The following is a 20552-nucleotide window of genomic DNA, read 5'->3' on the forward strand; positions in this document are numbered from 1 at the left end:
TCAGTGACATAGAAGCTGAGTTTGAGGAAAGAGAGACAGGCAGCCCTGGGACAGTGATGGTCTGAACCAACTGCTCATTCCCCTAGCATCTCTTCCGACCTGGGTCTTGTGAGTCTGAGACTTGGGGAACCCCTATATAATCCGTCTCTTCAGTTTAGCTGTTGGTATAACCTGGATGGAGGGTGAAATGTGTGTGACAACAGGCCACTGAGCATGTGTTCATGTTAAGGTAAAAGATACAAACCTGGAACAACTATTTATGAAAGCTTATCTTCCCCACACCCCCAAACAATCCTCCAACTACAATGTTTAGGGATAATTGCTGTGTGAGGTTCAGCCAAGGCTTTAAGGGAATCTACTTTCCGGCTGCTGTGGGGCCTGACATTCTGTGGGGGAAAGAAAAATGTGTCAAATTTCTTCATTATAAATAGGATGAAACCAAAAAAGCTCACAGAGGGTATCTGACTTGAGGTCAAACTGGGATGAATTTTGCCACCCTAACAGAAGTGCATAACCGGTACAGTTCATTGACTGATACCGTGCCAGGCATTTCACACATATTATGATACTTTCCTTTATCGTAATCATTGAAGGTGACATCATTGTAGAAGAAGTACATTAAAAAATTTATTCAACCAAAGTTAAAATAAAAAAAAAAACATTTTATCAAGGCAAGTAAGCTATTGCTTTGTATTTTGTAGGTAGGAGAATTCTATTGTTTTTATCCTTCCTTTGTCCCACTTCATACTCCTCTTTTTCTCAGTGAGCTGACTTTATTCCTAGAGCCCTACCTTTTTTCAACTGAACCATTTCTATGCACTGAGCAACAGCAGAAGTGATGGCTGGGCCCTTCTAAAGGCTCCCTGAGCGCTGACATGTTTCAGGACACCAGACACCATCTGGAGGCAAGAGCAGCCCGTCTGTCAGATTGTGTGTGTGCTAAGTTGCTTCAGCCGTGTCCGACTCTTTGTGATCCCATGGACTGTAGCCCTCCAGCCTCCTCTGCTCATGGAACTTCCCAGGCAAGAACACTGGAGTGGCTTGCCATTTCTTCCTCCAGGGAATCTTCCTGACCAGGGATCAATACCGTGTCTCCTTCACCCTTTCCATTGCCCTTTTAAGGCTGATGCAGTGCCTTAAGAGGCTAACACAAGAGGGTAAAGAAAGTCTCCATAAAACTCAGAGAAGAGATTTTTAGAACTCCTCTCTGGATCCTGTCTGGAGTCACAACTGAATCAGAAGATTTTACGTCCTAGCACTTACTAGCATGTGTATAGTTAATACCAAAGTCATTAAATTTAAACTTGCCTTTGATTTGACAATAAAAAGAAAAACAAAAAACCATGTCTCTTCCGTGTCCTACATTAGCAGGTGGGTTCTTCACCACTAGCGTCACCTGAGAATCCCGTCTGTTAGAATGGGCAGCTGCTTTCCCAGCCCACTGAAGTTAGCAGGATGTCCCAGGACAGAAAGGGATCACTTCCCTTCAACTCAAGAATCTTTTCTGTCAGTGACTGTGCTCTATCGGGCTGAACTTTCCTGAAATTGAACGCTCTTGCTAACTTTTTGGCTTCTTGTTAGGTGGCTTGGGTATTCATAAAATTTGCTAACAAACATCTTTGTTGAAGAGTACATTTATAGCAATGCAATTTATTTTTTAGAAAGTGGCAGCTTGGAGAAGATTGGTCCCATCAATGAGCAAACAAGGGTGAATTTAGCTTTCACTCAAAACCAGACTGAATTAAAAATTAGGCCTCTCACTTTCCTCAAGGTGGATGGTCAGCTGCCACAGGCATGTGTCCCCAAGGACTTGTGTCTCTGCTGTAAACTGGACAAGAGTAAAATGGGGTCAGATGGGCCTAGTCCTTCAACTCTAGAGTCTTTCAACAGTCCTCTGCTTTAGTCACTGGATTGGAAACACCCCTGTGCTTCTGCTCTGTCCTACTTCTGTGTTTGGGTAAAAGTTATACAGATCACTGTGTTCTGTCCCCAAGCTGATCATTGTAAGAATCACTAATCTGAGCTAGCACCCAGACAAGTGCACAGTCCTCTCCTGAAGCAACTGTGGTTCAGTGAGTTGAGGCGGGACCTGGAATCTATTTGTTAAAGGTACTCAGGTGTGCACTTAGTTTTACCCACTGATTTCATTGACCTCCCTCATGATCCGAGGGGATGATTATTTCATTTATGGTGCTTCTAGTGTTCAAAATTGACTGGTGCCAAAAACATAACTCTCTGATGCTTTGCAGCTGAAGAAACTGAGGCACAGAGAGGGTCTCTAACGGGCCAAGACCCCCTTGCTGTAAGTGCTGGAGCCACACCCGGGTAGCGTCCCTTCTACTCCGAAACCCCAGCCCACATTTTCCAGTTCACTCTTGTGTCAGATTCTTCCAACTAGCTGTTTCCTTCCCCTATACTGCATTTCTACCGAAAACTTCCCCAATGTATTAATAATTTCTCACTTGATACTGTTTTTCACAACAGATATTTTTCAGAAAAGTCTATCATTACCCCGTGATGCATATTGATGACTTTATTAAAAAACCGAATATGGGTGTGGGTAACTTTTCTACTCTTTCCTCTTTCATTCATTTGTGTTCTGTTTACTTACACCCGTATAGTCTCTTACTTACTGTAGTTTTAACCTGAGTTTTGAAATCTAGTAGAGTAAATCCTCCAACTTAATTCTCCTTCCTGGCTAACTTGTTTTGAAATCTAGTAGAGTAAATCCTCAAACTTAACTCTGCATCTTGGCTAATTGACATACTTTGATTTCCACTTACATGTTATAATATGCCTGCAAAACTATACCTCCCCCCAAATGCCAGCTGCAATACTATTTAGAAGAACAAGGATTTAACATTCTAAAAATATTGTCTTCCAATCTATGAATATAATGTATATTTCTGTTTATTTAGGTCTTCTTTAATTTCTCTGAGCAATAGTTTTCAGGAGTCGTCAGTATCTGTATTTTTAAGCATTAAATGATCATGGATGTTTCTCTCTATTATGTTTTACTGAATTTCATTTCCTAATACTGCTGGTATGGAGAAATGTGGTAGATTTTTATATGAGTCCTCTTGACTGCGCCGTTTAAAAATATACAACTAAATGCATTTTGATAAATGTATACAATATGGAAACCACAGCCAGAATCAAGATGCAGGGTGTTTCCATTGGCCACAACTTTCCTTGTCCCCCTTTGCAGTGCATCATGCCCTCAACTGTTAGCCCCAAGCAACCATTGCCAGTTTAGATGAATTTGCATTTTTAACAAATTTATACACTGGAACAGTATACATACTCTTTCTTGTCTGCAAATTAAGCATTCAACATATAGCTAAGAGATGATGTGTGTAAAGCCTCAAAATTTTAACTGCAGAAGAATATTATTACCATCTCTACTTCAGAAATGAGTCCCATTATCCTGGCCCCTGATAAGAATGAAGATCTCTAATTTTCTCCAAACACCATTTATCCAACTTATTGCACACTTACTTGGAGGACATCCACGTGTGGGTGCTTCCACGTTTCAGGCTGGGGGTCTAGGGCAGAGCCTCAGGGTCTCATCCTCCTCCTCCTGGAATTGGTGCTCCTAGCAGTATAAGCCAACTGGATCTGTCATGTGCATCTCCTCGGCAGGTGCACAAGTTCACTGTGGACTAAGTTACTCTCCTGGTCCTTCCTGCTCAGCTCTTGCTCCTTGAGAAGTTAGATGATGCTGTGCATTCCTCACTTCCTGTTGAACTTTCCAAGCTCAACTTGTCCTTATCCTCACCTCCCTTGGCAAACAGCTCCTCGACCATTACCTTGCTTCTCTTTGGGTTTTCTCATCCTCTGAACCTGCTGATTTCATTTCGTCCATCCCCTCTCTCCTTTCTGTGTTTCCAGTGTGTGGGCCAAGTTGAGGCTCCTATAGGAGACACACAGAGAAGGAACCAAGATCAAGTCTTGGCTACAGATCCCAGTGCACATTTAACATGCATCTCAGTCTCTTATGCACTCAGAAAATAAAAAGGAAATTAATTTGGAGAATTGGAATAACCTTCTCTTACAGATGGGGAAACTGAGGCCCAGAGAGATGTGGAGATTTTGCCTAAATTCCCACACCTTTATGCAGCATAGCTGCCACACAAACCTTGACCACAAGTTTTTGTATCCAAAAGCACCAGGAACCCATGGCTAAATTTCAGGGGACATTTGATCAAACATACTTCTTATTTTCCTTCCTAAAATAAAAATACCTGATGGACATTTCCCGAAAAGAATTTCATCTCAAAAAAAAAAAAAAAAAAAGAATTTCATCTCTTTTCAATAGTCCTGTATTTATAATTGGCATTTCTTTCTCCAGGGTATCTTCCTGACCCAGGGATTGAACGCAGGTCTCCTGCATTGCAGGCAGATTCTTTACCATCTGAATCACCAGAAGCCCAAACTCCTCCCAGTAGTCCCACCAACATGTTGGACACAGTGGGACCAAGGAATGCATGAATGTTGAATACGTCACAGTCTGTATTTTAAAATTAGATGTGCTTCTCTGTAAAACATCTGGCTCCTGTGTTAGAGGCCATGTTCCTGAGAGCCAGGCCTTCTCTGTGCCTCAGTTAACCTCCACCTGAAGTCTCTTCAAAGCCTGCCACATAGAATATTCAGTAAATACTTGTCAAGCAGATCCATACTAGTTACCAGGAATCACTAACTCTTACTGAGGTCTTCTGCTCCCTACCCGATTTCCACCGATCCTACCCTGTGTCTATGTGAAACCAATGAAAGCACAGGCCTGGTGACAGAAGTCCAAGATGCAAATTCCAACTCCACCAAAATACCAAGTCTGCTTTGCATGGTGATTTCATTCCCCTCTTTGAGCATATGGATCTCATGTATAATGGAGAAGAATGTATCATGTAAAATAGAGAAAGTAGTACTAACCTTGGATGATTAACTGTGATATCATAGAGGAGACAGGTCCCAATCCCTGGGTGCTGGCTGCACAGTATAGGAAATCTACACCAGAGACACTACAGGACCTGTTGTAAACTTGGGGGTAAGACTCGAGAAACTGCATTTCAGACAAAAATTCCAGGGAGATTCTCATGAAGGAAAAAGCCCCAACATTAAACAAATGGCCGAGAATGAAGACCTTGAAATCCTAGCAGCAACAGGCATGACTCAGCTTAAGTAAAACAAGTCCCTTGTCAAGGTGGCTTCTCAAGGGAAAATGTCTCCTTTGTAGGATGGTGCCCAACCCTGCCCAGCCCCACTCTCTTCCAGGACAGAACTGGGCAGCAGTGGCCAGTGGTACATGATGAGACCTCAGGAAGTGAGCATAACTGGAGACCTATCCTCAGGCTCCTCCATGTGCCAGCTTCACTCCAAACCCACAGGTAAACACAAAGCTGAGTGGGTCAGCCTGTGAAATGAAGTCTCATTTAGGATCCATCTCTTTTCTACCAGGGCATCCTCCTCCATTTCTCCTTTAGACCCTGCTCACAGAGTGAGGAAAAGGAAGGGCCCTAGCAGTGCCAAGTCCTTCCAAGTGCACCCCTCATCCTCCCCACCCTGGGCCTCGCAGCAGAGCAGGGGTGTGAGCGAGTCAGTGACTACCTCTGTGCTCTCATCACATCCTTCTCGGTCCCTGCACCCTGGTCCCCTCGCAGCCCACCTCAGACCCTTCCAGAATGCCAGGTGCCAACATTCACAGAACATCTTCCATCATCAAGAGTTATAACAGAATGTGGGGCTGTTTCTACACAGATTCTAACCCCATAAACGTGCCCTGTGTACCAACCCAATTCAAACTCTCCTTCTAACTCCTAGCTCCCTGGTCTCCACCTGGTGGAGAGGCGCAGCCACACATGTGAATGCTGGGATGCAGCCCAGTTCCAACAGAAGACAACTGGGATTCTCAGAAAAAGGTTGTCCCCAGGTAAAATGAGGTATTTGATGGAGTCTGTCATCAGCACCCCACCCACTGCTCTTTCCTGCATCTTTTGTTCTTTTCCATGAGGTGTTTTTTCCAACTCTCTAATCAGCTGTCAGATTCCTACTTCAGTGCCATACAGACAAAGATAATGTCATACTAGAGATGTTTTTATGCAAACACAGGTGCAGCCATTTATGGAGGAGTAGATAATTGTGACTGAGATTGAACTGGCACTTCCAAATCAGGGTTGCAGGAAGAAGAGCTAAGAAAAGGCATTTTAAGGTCTGTTTGCAAATAACAGGACATAGAATTGGCCAATCTCCTTTGGAAAAGCAAATTCACCTGGATTACCTGCTGGAAGCACTGGAGATGGCAAATATTCAAAACTTTAGCAACCAAAGGCAATGGCCTTGATGAGGCAAGGGATGGTTAGTTGAAACATTAAATAGCAGACATCAGTACAATCATTTTTGCTCCCAAAGACCACATCACAGATCTCTTTGGAAAAGTTGAGGGAGCTTTCTTCCTTCCATAATAAAAGTTATTTGAGGGAATTGTTGAGTACCAATCATTAACCACACAGGATGAGTTGACATGAGGTACTAACAGTTTAAACTTTATTTATTTATTATTTTTGGCTGTGCTGGGTCTTCATTGCTATGCAGGACCTTGCTCTAGTTGCAGCAAGTGGAGGTTACTCTCTAGTTGTGGTGCACAGGCTTCTCATTGTGGTCCCTTCTTTTGTTATGGAGCCAGGACTCTAAAGCATATGAACTTCACTAGCTGTGGTGAACACATGGTCTTTGTTGCCCTGCAGCATGTGGAATCTTCCTGGTCCAGGTATCAAACTCATGTCCCCTCCATTGGCAGGCATATTCTTAATCACGGGGCCACCAGGGAAGCCCATGAGATACCCACTTTTACGTTAGGCCTTCTCTCTAAGGGTGGAGGAAGAGCATTGTTCCTTGCATAGCAATGTTCAGTCGAGGGTCAGTGCAAGGAGAGGAATTAAGGTTAATTGAGCTCCTCCCTAGTACCCTCAATTCAACTCAGGCAAAGGTCACACCTGTCTAGGGTCTAGACCGAGATCCACAGCCTTCAGTTATTTTTCTAGACAATGGGAAACGCCTTACACCTACCAGTTGCCCAGGTAACTGGCCATGTATTACAACTCCCTTACACATACCTCTGTATGGGAGGAGGCCAGTGGGGCTTGCTTAGCATCACCTGTCCTGTGTTTGAAGCCAGTTTACTCTTCAAGCAAGCTCACCTAAACTTCTGGATGTCTGCATGAGAGAGGATGGTGATCTTTAGGTATTTTGCTGGCCAAGCAACACCTCCAGTTGGGCCCCACTAGTGACCAGGGTGCTCCATCCCCACCTCCTCCTGTCCTGCTCGGTGGCTGAAGGGGCTGACCTGCTAGAGGAACATCTTGGTGAAATCTGGAATCTGCACTAGCGCCTAGAGGAGTCCATCTGCGTTAACAACCACCTGCAGGAGCAACTTGAACACAGGCTCAGCTCCTCAGGCCCACGGAAGCAGTAGGAGAGGCCCAGGGTCTCCTATTTCTGGTCTATTTAGTGAGAATCTGAAGGTTGCCCTTAGGAAGAACTTTGCAGATTTCAAAACACTGTGGTAGGCTTTCCTCTCCTGGCTTTTTACAGTCAGCAAGGCAGGGGCAAGGACCATTCCCCTCCCTTTGTAGCTGTATCTGAGCTCAGAGAGTAACTCTCCTCACTGCAGATCTAACCAGGTCTGGTCCCCAGAATCCTGACTTCTCATCCAGTCCTGTGACCCTTGCCTTCCAGGAGACATGCAAGCAGCGAAGCCACCAGAGGTCCTTAAAACAGCAGGAAGGATGGGCCTGCGCCCCTTCTTCCCAGCTCCCTGTCTGCTGAGGAGATCTGGGCCCTCCTCCACATCTACCGGTGGGTCTGGAAAGAGTCAGAGATATGGTCTCATGAGCAGGGCGAAAGGCAGAGGGCCTTTCCTGCCGTTGAGGAATAACCAGCCAGGGTCCCCGTGGCTCAGCACTAAGGAAAACATGCCTAGTGAGCCGAGGACCTTGTGACGCTGCTTCTGAACACCCTGAGGCGTGGGAGCCAGCGACAGACATCTGTTGCCTCATCACCTGTCCTCAGAGGGTCAGGTCAGGGGAAACAGGACCTGCTTCCCCACACTGGAGCGTGTGGTCCCCACATTGGAGCTCCTGGGCACATCTGAAAGCACAGGCCTGAGCAGCGGTGCCCTGCAGGACAGTGTGGGCAGGGGCGCCTGACTGCCTGACTTGGGGTCGGCACAGCTGTTTCACCGTCAGGCTGGGCGTCAGTCTACACTGCAGCACCTGAGGTCTTTGAATCCATGGGGTGGGAGTGGTGACTCCCATATGCCATCCCATGCCATCTCATGCTCAGCCTAGACCTCCTGTTTGTATTGTTGTTCAGTCGCTCAGTTGTGTCTGACTCTTTGTGACCCCATGGACTGCAGCACGCCAGGCTTCCCTGTCCTTCACCATCTCCTGGAGCTTGCTCAAACTCATGTCCATTGAGTCAGTGATGCTATCCAACCATTTCATCCTCTGTCATCCCCTTCTTCTCCTATATCTATTAAGGTCTCCAAAAAGTGTACTGACCTCACTCTTAAATATGCTTTCCTATTTGGTCATCCTAACTTCACTTTGAGATTTGGAAACTAAAGGCCATAGCAAGCCTATTGAATGTCTTGTGTAAAGCAAACCAGTGATCATTTTAAAGTGATACGTAAGCAGCCCCCAGCTGTGTTAAAGCCTTGTCTGTGTCTTCATAGTGCTTTAGAAAGTGTGTATATATGAACAAATGTAGGAGAGTTACTCATATACATTGCTCTAAGGGTATGTTTAAGACTAACATAACTGGTGGACAGGGTTGGTGAGAGGAAATGAAATAGCCTTTTTGATGGCCATTAAAGCAAAATATATATATAAAGAAATAAGTTGTTCTTCCCCTACTTCATTTCTAATATCAGCATCAGTCCCAGGGCTGAGTGGGGAAGAACAGGGAAGACAAACTGTCACCAAGAGCTCACCTCACTAACACTTAAAAGTCTAAGTTTAAAAGAATGATTTACTGTCTTGCCTTTTTATGAGAATCTCCTATTTAAAAATATTAAAAAGTGGTTCTTAAATTTAGAGAATCTTAGAATGAGCTGTTGTGATTAAAGAAGATATTTTCTGGCTTCCATTTCCCAGAGATTTAGTTGGTGTGCGGTCCTAGAGTCTGAATTTTTCACATAAGCGCAACCATATATTTCTGATGTGGGTAAGGTGTAGATCACCGTTTAAGACCTATTGTTCTATAACACTGATTCAAACCCATATATTAGTTTGTTCACTTTTAATTAAAAATCTTTATTTAAAAAGTAGATTCGTTGAACCACAAATTAACATGAAGGTCTTCAAACATTCCTTGGAAAATGTCCTTCGTTACATTCTTTTGCCTTCCAGAATTAAAATCAAGCACTCATTCCACAGTTAATTCCTAGTAACAGTTGAAAAATAAAACAAGCAACAACATGAACAAAAAAACTCACTGCCACTACCACCAATTACAAAACGATCCTTCAAGAGACTCAGCCCTGAGGTAGAGAGACATGCCCCCTTTTTGAAGTAGATGGAATGACCTCAACTTCTGTTTTTTACACTTAGCTAATTATATATTTTCCATCAGCACCTCTGGCTGTCACTATAGAGGAACTCACTGGCAGAATCAGCAGAATGGGTGAAAAGTCAGCCAAGCTATGAACTATCATTTTAAGATAAAGTAGTAAAATTTGAGTATCCTTTGCCGTGTGGTGACTCAAGCATCCCAGAAATCTTTCCTTCATCCCAGTGTTGCTGGGGCTTCTAGAAATAGATAATATAATCAGTAATTAATGGAGGAGTCAAGTAATGCTTTAAAAAAACTTCATTTGATCAAAGGATCAATCCAAGAAGAAGATATAACAATTATAAATATATATCCACCCAACATAGGAGCACCGCAATATGTAAGGCAAATGCTAACGAGTATGAAAGAGGAAATTAATAGTAACACAGTAATAGTGGGAGACTTTAATACCCCACTCACAACTATGGATAGATCAACTAAACAGAAAATTTACAAGGAAACACAAACTTTAAATGACACAAAGGACCAACTAGACCTAATTGATATCTATAGGACATTTCACCCCAAAACAATCAACTTCACCTTTTTTCTCAAGTGCATACGGAATGTTCTCCAGAATAGATCACATCCTGGGCCATAAATCTAGTCTTGGTAAATTCAAAAAAATTGAAATCATTCCAGTCATCTTTTCTGACCACAGTGCAGTAAGATTACATCTCAATTACAGGAAAAAAAATTGTTAAAAATTCAAACATATGGAGGTTAAATAAGATGCTTCTGAATAGCCAACAAATCATAGAAGTAATCAAAAAAGAAATAAAAATATGCATAGAAATGAATGAAAATGAAAACACAACAACCCAAAACCTATGGGACACTGTAAAAGCAATGCTAAGGGGAAGGTTCATAGCATTACAGGCTTACCTCAAGAAATAAGAAAAAAGTCAAATAAATAACCTAACTCTACACCTAAAGCAACTAGAGAAGGAAGAAATGAAGAACCCCAGGGTTAGTAGAAGGAAAGAAATCTTAAAAATTAGGGCACATATAAATGCAAAAGAAACTAAAAAGACCATTGCAAAAAACAACAAAGCTAAAAGCTGGTTTTTTGAAAAAATAAACAAAATTGCCAAACCATTAGCAAGACTAATTAAGAAACAAAGAGAGAAGAACCAAATTAACAAAATTAGAAATGAAAATGGAGAGATCACAACAGACAACACTGAAATACAAAGGATCATAAGAGACTACTACCAGCAGCTCTATGCCAATAAAATGGACAACTTGGAAGAAACGGACAAATTCTTAGAAAAGTATAACTTTCCAAAACTGAACCAGGAAGAAATAGAAGATCTTAACAGACCCATCACAAGCAAGGAAATCGAAACTGTAATCAAAAATCTTCCAGCAAACAAAAGCCCAGGACCAGATGGCTTCACAGCTGAATTCTACCAAAAATTTAGAGAAGAGCTAACACCTATCTTACTCAAACTCTTCCAGAAAATTGCAGAAGGTAAACTTCCAAACTCATTCTATGAGGCCACCATCACCCTAATTCCAAAACCAGACAAAGATGCCACAAAAAAAGAAAACTACAGGCCAATATCACTGATGAACATAGTTGCAAAAATCCTTAACAAAATTCTAGCAAACAGAATCCAACAACATATTAAAAAAATCACACACCATGACCAAGTGGGCTTTATCCCAGGAATGTAAGGATTCTTTAATATCTGCAAATCATCAATGTAATACACCACATTAACAAATTGAAAGATAAAAGCCATATGATTATCTCAATAGATGCAGAGAAAGCCTTTGACAAAATTCAACACCCATTTATGATTAAAACGCTCCAGAAAGCAGGAATAGAAGGAATATACCTCAACATAATAAAAGCTATATATGACAAACCCACAGCAAGCATCACCCTCAATGGTGAAAAATTGAAAGCATTTCCTCTAAAATCAGGAACAAGACAAGGGTGCCCACTCTCACCACTACTATTCAACATAGTTTGGGAAGTTTTGGCCACAGCAATCAGAGCAGAAAAAGAAGTAAAAGGAATCCAGATAGGAAAAGAAGAAGTGAAACTCTCACTGTTTGCAGATGACATGATCCTCTACATAGAAAACCCTAAAGACTCTACCAGAAAATTACTAGAGCTAATCAATGAATATAGTAAAGTTGCAGGATATAAAATTAACACACAGAAATCCCTTGCATTCCTATACACTAACAATGAGAAAACAGAAAGAGAAATTAAGGAAACAATACCATTCACCACTGCAACAAAAAGAATAAAATACTTAGGAGTATATCTACCTAAAGAAACCAAAGACCTATACATAGAAAACTATAAAACACTGATGAAAGAAATCAAAGAGGACACAAACAGATGGAGAAACATACCATGTTCATGGATTGGAAGAATCAATATTGTCAAAATCGCTATACTAGCCAAAGCAATCTATAGATTCAGTGCAATCCCTATTAAGCTACCAACGGTATTTTTCACAGAACTAGAACAAATAATTTCACAGTTTCTATGGAAATACAAAAAACCTGGAATAGCCAAAGTAATCTTGAGAAAGAAGAATGGAACTGGAGGAATCAACCTGCCTGGCTTCAGACTATACTACAAAGCCACAGTCATCAAGACAGTATGGTACTGGCACAAAGACAGAAACATAGATCAATGGAACAGAATAGAAAGCCCAGAGATAAATCCACAAACCTATGGACACCTTATCTTCGACAAAGAAGGCAAGGATATACAATGGAAAAAAGATAACCTCTTTAACAAGTGGTGCTGGGAAAACTGGTCAACCACTTGTAAAAGAATGAAACTAGAACACTTTCTAACACCATACACAAAAATAAACTCCAAATGGATTAAAGATCTAAATGTAAGACCAGAAACTATAAAACTCCTAGAGGAGAACATAGGCAAAACACTCTCCGGCATAAATCACAGCAGGATCCTCTATGACCCACCTCCCAGAATATTGGAAATAAAAGCAAAAATAAACAAATGGGACCTAATGAAACTTAAAAGCTTTTGCACAACAAAGGAAACTATAAGCAAGGTGAAAAGACAGCCCTCAGATTGGGAGAAAATAATAGCAAATGAAGAAACAGACAAAGGATTAATCTCAAAAATATACAAGCAACACCTGAAGCTCAATTCCAGAAAAATAAATGACCCAATCAAAAAATGGGCCACAGGACTAAACAGACATGTCTCCAAAGAAGACATACAGATGGCTAACAAACACATGAAAAGATGCTCAACATCACTCATTATTAGAGAAATGCAAATCAAAACCACAATGAGGTACCATTACATGCCAGTCAGGATGGCTGCTATCCAAAAGTCTACAAGCAATAAATGCTGGAGAGGGTGTGGAGAAAAGGGAACCCTCTGACACTGTTGGTGGGAATGCAAACTAGTACAGCCGCTATGGAGAACAGTGTGGAGATTTCTTGAAAAACTGGAAATAGAACTGCCATATGACCCAGCAATCCCACTTCTGGGCATACACACTGAAGGAACCAGATCTGAAAGAGACACGTGCACCCCAATGTTCATCACAGCACTGTTTATAATAGCCAGGACATGGAAGCAACCTAGATGCCCATCAGCAGAAGAATGGATAAGGAAGCTGTGGTACATATACACCATGGAATATTACTCAGCCATTAAAAAGAATTCATTTGAATCAGTCCTAATGAGATGCATGAAACTGGAGCCCATTATACAGAGTGAAGTAAGCCAGAAAGATAAAGAACATTACAGCATACGAACACATATATATGGAATTTAGAAAGATGGTAATGATAAACCTATATGCAAAACAGAAAAAGAGACACAGATGTACAGAACAGACTTTTGGACTCTGCGGGAGAAGGCAAGGGTGGGATGTTTCGAGAGAACAGTATCGAAACCTGTATATTATCTATGGTGAAAGAGATCACCAGCCCAGCTTGGATGCATGAGACAAGTGCTCTGGCCTGGTGCACTGGGAAGACCCAGAGGGATTGGGTAGAGGGGGAGGTGGGAGGGGGGATCGGGATGGGGAATACATGTAAACCCATGGCTGATTCATGTCAATGTATGACAAAACCCACTACAATATTGTAAAGTAATTAGCCTCCAACTAATAAAAATAAATGAAAAATAAATGAATAAATAAACTTCATTTTGTGGACAAAGATTTTACAAAAACAACAGCATATGAATCATGTAAATTTCAGACCTGGTCAGGATCGAATCACAAATTACTTTTGGGGAAAATTCCTAAAAGCTATTTTGTTTCACCCTTTGAAAGGTAGTTCTTCACCCTAATTTTAACAAAAAAGTTGCAAAAAAGTGTATCTTTAAGACGGAGTATTCTAGAATATTTAACTTTTCATAAATTATATTATTTCCCTCTACATGTTAGAACCCATTCTAAAACAAATGAAATCAACTTGTGTCATTACCAATGTCTTCCAATTTGCTGTAAATGAGAACCACGTTGGGTACAACTGTGCAGGAAATAGGGTGAGAGTCCTCGAGGGGAAAAAAACAGAAAGGAAAAAAGACACTTAATGAAATGCTTCAAAGAAGTACCAATATTGCTTGACCTGTCAGCAGACAACCTGCAGGTCCATACAGGGTTCATTATGTCCCCCATCTTATAACTTCTAAAGTGAATGTAACAGACATATTGAATTGATATTCTATGTCTGATGTAATAAGTGACCATGAGTTTAGCCTCTTAAAAGAACACACTTTTATTATCTTAAAAGAACACACTTTTATTATCTCCAATTTTGTTGGAGGCCAACAAAGTTCTCATTAGACTAAAATCAAAATGTCAACAGGACTGACTTACCTTCTGAAGGCTCTAAGGGATAATATGTTTCCTTGTCAATTCTAAAGGAGGAGGAGGGGAAAACAGAGACAGAGTAAGGAGGAAGATGACCAGAGCCTGAATGGCAAAGAAAGTTCTAGTCTCGGTCCCAGAATAGCAGCTCCTCTCTCTTGAACTTCTCCTGACCTCATGGTGGACAGGTACACATGCCCAACCACCTCTTTCATCCTCCAATCCCCTTGAGTCCCATAAGAGCAGCCTCTTATCACATCCCCCTCCAGCCCCCTTCCATGCTCTGATTCTAGGGATTTTTTTCTTTTCTGCCTAGGTCTCCTTAGGGCTAGCCACAGATTCCTCACCAACACCCAAACCCTAGTCGTTGGCTCTGGAGAGTCCAAACCACAGAAATCTCCCAGGAGAAGAGGAAATGCCGGCCACATGTTCTCATGGGGTCACTCTGCAAAAATCTCAATCTGGCTGTTCAAAACATGCCAGGTTGATATTTGGGAAGATGCAAAAACTGTTTACAAAAAAAAAAAAAAAAAACCAAAAAACCAACTCCTTTTTGCAGGTTATTGTTACATGGAATAACTTATACTATAAAACCCTAAACCAGGTGATCAATTCTCATTCTAAAGTCACAGATAAGCCTCAACAAGGGAAAGCAGGCTGTGAGTACTAATTACAGGAAATGAACAAAATTGGGGCAGATCCCACAAAGGCCCAGATAGGAGAAGATTCTCAGGCCAATGGTTAAGCAACCTCCTGTATTAGTCAGCTCAGGCAAGCCATACAAAATTACCATAGATTGGGTGGCTTACCTATCAGTCTGTTTTCACACATTCTGGAGGATGGTTGTCCAAGATAAAGACTCATGTCACGTTCCTGTCATGTCATGTCAATTCAATTTATGATGCAAACACTCTTCCTGGCTTGCAAATGTTAGAGCAGATTTCTCACTGGGTCCTCTCCAGGCTTCTTCTCTGTGGTTGAGCTGGGGTAGGGCAGGAGCCCAAGCTCTCTGGTTTCTTTTCTTACAAGGACACTATCCTATCAGATTAGGACCCCAAGGCTATGGCCTCATTTAATCTTATGCAAGTGAGTTATATCTTTGAGTCGTGTCTGACTCTTTGCAACCCCATGGACTGTAGCCTACCGGGATTCTCCATCTATGGGGTTTTCAAGGGAAGAGTACTGCAGTGGGTTGTCATTTCCTTCTCCAGGGGATCCTCCCGGCCCAGGAATCGAATGTGGATTCCCGCACTGTAGGCAGACGCTTTACCATTTGAGCCACCTTAATTACTTCCTTAAAGATAGAAGGCAGGAGAAGGGGACAACAGAAGACAAGATGGTTGGATGGCATCACCGACTCAACGGACATGAGTTTGAGCAATCTCCAGATGTGAAGGACAGGGAAGACTGGCATGCTGAAGACCACAGGGGTCGCAAAGAGGTGGACATGACTGATCAACATCTTCCTCAAAATGCTTTCTCCAAATACAGCCCCACAGGGATTAGGGGTCAACATATGAATTAGGTGGTGGTGTTGGGGGGGGTGGTGATATACATTCAGTTCCTAACACCCTCCCCAGCCTTCTCTCATGAAGGCATTTGCAGCTCTCAGCTCTAGTCCCTAGGAACTTTCTAGGCACTGGCTACTCAGATTCCTCTCCCCATAGACTTTCTCCTTCTCTCTCTCTCTCTCTGACTTTAGTACCTGAGCTCAGGGCACAGTTGTTGACTGGCTGACGCTAAGAAGCCGTGGACTGACTTGCTTTCACCTGGATGACTTTCAGAAGGGAGCAGAAATGTGGGCACTGAGGAGACTGGCTGTGGTGGCAGGCTAATGCTTCCCCAAAGATGTCCACAGCTGGGTCCCTGGAATCCATGATTATGTTACTTGACATGGCAAAAGAGACTTTGCGGTGTGATTAAATAAAAGATCTTGAGATGGGCACCCCATGGAATCACAAAGGTCCATATAGAGTGAGGAAAGGGAGTTGGTGTTAGAATAATGTGTTGTGAGAATAACTTGATCAGTTGTAACTAGCTTTGAAGATCAAAGTGGCCTATGAGAGTAGAATCTGGGCATCTTCTAGAGGCTGGACAAGGCAATGGATTCTCCCCTAGCATCTCCAAGAACCACCAGAATCCAGCTGTCACATTGATTTTAGCCCAGGGAGATTCATCTTGAACTTCTGACCTCCAGAATCATAATAAATGTGTGTTGTTTTAAGGCACTAAATATGTAGTGACATGTAAAAGTAGCAATAGGAAAGTCTTACAGTGGACCTCAGTGAATACAAAATATTTAATACCAGTTACAGTGGGAATTTGTTACCATAGCTTTAGACCAATTACTCTATCCCCAGAAATGTGAAATTTCAAACTGTTTAATTCTCAGTGTAGAAAATGTAAATAATACTGGATGAGGTACCAACCATCCCCATATAAGAGGCTGAAACCTCGCTTGCACTCAGGGATAAATGTCTAGTATGCTCCAAGACAGGGTTGTGCATGCCTGGTCTATTTGACACAGGGTTGCACTGTGTCAAATGCGGCACTGAATTTATAATGTTCTTCACTGGGCTATCTGCAGGGCTGTCCTTTGTTATATCTTGATCAACTACTATCTGAACCCCCCTTTCCTTTGATGAGGAATTTTCCATATTCTGCAACTTCTGAGGATCACACACTTAGTTTTCTGAGGGGCTAAGATGTGGATCTATTACCAGGAACTGGCCACTCCCTACAAGTAACAAATACTCCAGCATTTAATAGGAGGTGAGAGACACAAGAGTGGGCCCTGGGAAAATTCTTTCTGGCCACTACAACAGAAGAATCCCCCCACCACAAGATCTTTAGTTGAACACCAACCAGGTGCAGCAGAAGTCATGGAACCACGGGTGGTGTCTAATGCCCAGGCCCAACAGGGTCAGCTGTGCAGTTAGAGGGTTTGTCACTGAGCAGAAGGCACCAGTGTCCTTTCCATTTGGTTTGTGTGCTCGCTTTCATCAGTCTTTTTTATTCCTCCCAGTTTGTATAAATTCATTCTCCAGTTTTCTGGAGATTCTCTAAGGTATTATTAGCCCTGGATTAAAGTTTATGTCAGATGAAAAGAGCCAGAATCTATTTCTGATGGTTGCAGAGAGAGAAATGGGGGGTGGGGTGCGGTGGGGAAGGGAGGTAGAAAGCAAGATTCTTCCTGGAAGTTAACTGCATGCTGAGTTCCTTTGCTGTTTGCCCCATGATTTTCCAGAAGTCACCTTCCCCCTTAAACCAAACGCACCTCAAGGATCAAGTTACTCCATTTCTCCTTGCTCTCTGGTCAGAAAACACAAGTTGGCTGTCTTCTCCAGCCTCCCACTTCTCTGCCCTCAGGTCTAACCCAGTCTTCTGCAGTAAGAGAAAACAAATAAACAAACCTCACTCTCCAAGCAAACACGCCATCTTTCTTGCCCTTATTGTAGTCATCAGGTTCTATTTCAGAGTCCTCATTTCTTGTATTCTGTATGGTAAGCAAAGGAAAAGCATGGTCCTTGGGATATCTGGAGAATGAAACAGGAAGAATCTGCACAGAAAACAAGTCCACTGAGTAGTACTTTGAGATGTAACCCTAAATCCATATGTTTACACACATGAAATATACATGTACTTTTATTTTGTCTCTATATTTCTACTCACTGTTTTCAGTTCAGTTCAGCTCAGTCTCTCAGTCGTGTCCGACTCTTTGCGACCCCATGAATTGCAGCACGCCAGGCCTCCCTGTCCATCACCCACTCCCGGAATTTACTCAAACTCATGTCCATCGAGTTGGTGATGCCATCTAGCCATCTCATCCTCTGTTGTCCCCTTCTCCTCCTGCCCCCAATCCCTCCCAGCATCAGAGTCTTTTCCAATGAGTCAACTCTTGGCATGAGGTGGCCAAAGTACTGGAGTGTCAGCTTCAACATCAGTCCTTCCAATGAACACCCAGGACTGATCTCCCTTAGGATGGACTGGTTGGAGCTCCTTGCAGTCCAAGGGACTCTCAAGAGTCTTCTCCAACACCACAGTTCAAAAGCATCAATTCTTCAGTGCTCAGCCTTCTTCATAGTCCAACTGTGACACCCATACATGACCACTGGAAAAACCATAGCCTTGACTAGACGGACCTTTGTTGGCAAAGTAATGTCTCTGCTATTTAATATATTATCTAGGTTGGTCATCACTTCCCTTCCAAGGAGTAAGCCTCTTTTAATTTCATGGCTGCAGTCACCATCTGCAGTGATTTTGCAGCCCCCAACAATAAAGTCTGACACTGTTTCCACTGTTTCCCCATCTATTTCCCATGGAGTGATGGGACCGAATGCCATGATCTTAGTTTTCTGAATGTTGAGCTTTAAGCCAACTTTTTCACTCTCCTCTTTCACTTTCATGAAGAGAATTTTTAGTTCCTTCGCTTTCTGCTATAAGGGTGGTGTGATCTGCATATCTGAGGTTATTGATATTTCTCCCGGCAATCTTGATTCCAGCTTGTGCTTCTTCCAGCCCAGCGTTTCTCATGATGTACTCTGCATATAAGTTACATAAGCAGGGTGACAATATACAGCCTTGATGTACTCCTTTTCCTATTTGGAACCAGTCTGTTGTTCCATGTCCAGTTCTAACTGTTGCTTCCTGACATGTTTTTACAACTTATTTATTACTTAAAAACTTTTGCATCAGCGTAACACACGGTCCCTAAATTTCTCTCCTCGGGGTGCAATTCAGCCCGGAGGGTCAGCCTCCGAGGAGCCTGGCAAAATCCGTCCGTATCTCCATGTATATGTATGGCTGAATCCCTTCGCTATTAACCTGAAACTATCACAACATTGTTAACTGACTATACCCAAATAAAAAATAAAAATTTTAAATAAAAAAAAGAAATGAAAACCCGTGTATGTCTCATTTAAACAGTGAAGGTTATATGCTCAGTCGTGTTGGACTTTTTGCAACCCCATAGATTGTAGCTTACCAGGATCCGCCGTCTATGGATTTTTCCAGACAAGAGCATTGGAGTGAGTTAGCCATTTCTTCAGGGGACCCTCGCGATCCAGGAATGGAACCCGGGTTTCCTGTATTACAAACTGACGCTTTACTGCCTGAGCCACCAATGACGCCCCAGGCCTTTTCTATCGTTTTAAGTAGGTGGATTGCAAACTTTGATGAAGTCATGACGTCACTTCCCGTCACAGGGGACTCGCCACTGGTCATCTCGACAGGGGTGGGGCCGGGCTTGGGTTGAAGAAGAGGAGCCGCCTTAGAGGTCCCGAATGGGGTTGGTTTATGTAAATCTTGCAGCAGGGTGGTCCTATTCCCGGCGACCCACTTCCCCGGTTACGGAAATTTTCCTGAGATTTTGTTGGATTTCTTTTTTTAGAAGAGTTATTTGGAGGGACTGAGGGGCGTGGGAAAGGAGAGGGTGCGGAGGATAGTGGAAAAATTGAGGGGCAACGGCAAAGTCAGCGTGTGTGTACAGTGAACGGGTCTAAGGCTGTGCGGGGGGCAGGGGGAAGGTCAACTCATACTTACTTGGCAGAGGAAATCCCATGATCAAGAAGGTGGTTCTCCCAGGGCGAATCTTACCCATTGCCCTCAGGGTGTGTTGACTTCTGCGATTTCCTCAAATAGAGGAAACTCGACTGTGTAATTTATGCAAGTGGAGAACAGCTTGCGCGATTTCCCCTGATAACTAAGTAATAACTGCAGACTTGGTCTGTGTTTCCTTGGTGGTGATTTAGTTATTAAGTTGTATTTGACTCTTGTGGTTCCCACGGAATGTAGTTTGCTAGGCTTCTCTGTGAGATTTTTTCAAGGCAAAAATACTGGACTGAGTCATTATTGTTTCCCCAGGGAACCTTCTTAACCTGGAAATCACACTCGGATCTCCTCGCATCAGGTGGCCCAAGGACTGCAGTTTCAGCTTCAATACTGGTTCTTCCAATAAACATCAAGAACTCATCTTCTTTAGGATGAACTCGTTGGATCTCCTTGCAGTCCAAGGGACTCTCAAGAGTCTTCTCCAACACCACAGTTCAAAAGCATCAATTTTTCAGCGCTCAGCTTTCTTTATAGTCCACCTCTCACATCCATACATGACCACTG

General features: G+C 42.6%; 2 non-coding genes across 2 annotated transcripts; both read left to right on the plus strand.

The window, feature by feature from the left end:
- Positions 1-1109: 1109 nt before the first annotated feature.
- LOC122678598 lies at positions 1110-1232 on the plus strand. The gene has a single exon (XR_006336250.1). It is a non-coding gene; the product is annotated as a small nucleolar RNA SNORA26 (small nucleolar RNA).
- Positions 1233-19971: 18739 nt separating this feature from the next.
- LOC122678390 lies at positions 19972-20135 on the plus strand. Its single transcript, XR_006336078.1, has one exon. It is a non-coding gene; the product is annotated as a U1 spliceosomal RNA (small nuclear RNA).
- The last annotated feature ends 417 nt before the right edge of the window (positions 20136-20552 follow it).

This window comes from Cervus elaphus, chromosome 20 (genome assembly GCF_910594005.1).
Source record: "Cervus elaphus chromosome 20, mCerEla1.1, whole genome shotgun sequence".
Lineage (NCBI taxonomy): Eukaryota > Metazoa > Chordata > Mammalia > Artiodactyla > Cervidae > Cervus > Cervus elaphus.